General features: G+C 34.2%; 1 non-coding gene across 1 annotated transcript; it reads right to left on the bottom strand.

The window, feature by feature from the left end:
- Positions 1-797: 797 nt before the first annotated feature.
- LOC111725462 lies at positions 798-903 on the bottom strand. The gene has a single exon (XR_002773524.1). It is a non-coding gene; the product is annotated as a U6 spliceosomal RNA (small nuclear RNA).
- Positions 904-1,436: the final 533 nt, after the last annotated feature.

Genomic DNA, 1,436 nt, shown 5'->3' with positions numbered 1-1,436 from the left:
TGGTGGTTTGGTGGAGAAAAATCAACAATGTAGGAGTTTATCAAACTATACTCTTCAAACTTCACCCGGGGTCCCTCCCTTCTTCTTTTCCTCCCTCCCTCATTTTCTTGTTTCTCTTGTAATGTGAAAAGGTAAAAGTCTTGGTTGGAATTGCTGTCGGAATTGCCACTGGTAATTACGAGCAGAAGGCAGAGTATATACTCTCTCAACTATCCAAGTCTGCATCCTAGCTTGGTTTGGGAAGCACAGAAAATAGAAGAGTTATGGTAAGTTTATGGCAATGAAAATTTCTAATCAAAGTATCAAAGATATTAAAGGAATATTAAATGAAATGTATTTATTATTCTTGGGCTGAATAATAAAGTTACAAGTGCTAATTACAGAGTTTCTGTATTACAAAAAGGCCCACTAAAGGAGAGAAGTGAGACTGATGGCAAAGCTGAAAATTGGTTTTTTTAGTTGTTTATTATTTTGTTTGAGATAAAAGGATAATGAGAACTTTTTAAAAAAGCTTAGAATGGGAACTTTGAGTGTAATCCACAAATATATTGCCCTGCAGCTAAAGAAAGCCTGTCCACTTTTAGTAGCATTTATAGGGTAAGTCAGGGCTACTTTGTCTAACAAAAAAGTTCTTCTGTCTTGCAGTATTTTATAATTAGGTTTCATATTATGGTATTGGCCAAATCCAAAAGTGATAGATCACAAGGATAAATTAATCAGTCTATTTAGTTTAGCTTATGGCAGATGCAAATTATAATTACTTAAATGATTCATTTATTCTACTCCAAAGTTTTCTTTTAAATATGGAGTGCTTCATTTATTTGTGTGTCATCCTTGCACAGGGCCATGCTAATCTTCTCTGTCTTGTTCCAATTTTAGTATATGTGCTGTTGAAGCAAGCACTATTCCAGGGTTTTTTGGTTCTTACCAATGATATACAAAGTATACAATAGTAGCTTTAGCTCCCTATAGATTATAATATGATTAATAAAAGACCTTCTTAATGCAAAGAATGGAGTTTCAACTAATCAGGAGCTTCAGGCCATAGACATTCCCTAATTTATTTTTTATTTATTTTGTCGTTACCTAATTTAAATTTTTATAGTTAGACTCAAATTCTGGGTCAACCCTATAATTCAATTCTCCTGCTCCAGTTCTCAGACTGCTCAAATATTATGAAGATGAGTCTTAAGCCCAGACTAATTGGTTACACTGTTAATTCTTGCTATTCACCCTCAGTTGTGCTCTCATTGCTGTTAAACAAGCTTTATATTTATCTCTAAATATTTCGTGTTCCCCAGCAATTGTGCATGCCACACCTGCCTCTTTTTATTCTTTCCGCATTGGAAAGATTGAGGACAATCATTTCCAACTCTCTTAATTTCCCTCCTCTCCCACAGAAAAAAAAGTTTTTGTCTGATATTTTTCTCCCCTTT

Source organism: Otolemur garnettii, unplaced genomic scaffold (assembly GCF_000181295.1).
Source record: "Otolemur garnettii isolate 467f Iridium unplaced genomic scaffold, OtoGar3 scaffold00041, whole genome shotgun sequence".
In the NCBI taxonomy this organism is placed as follows: Eukaryota; Metazoa; Chordata; class Mammalia; order Primates; family Galagidae; genus Otolemur; species Otolemur garnettii.
This window is presented reverse-complemented; position numbering and strand designations above follow the sequence as displayed.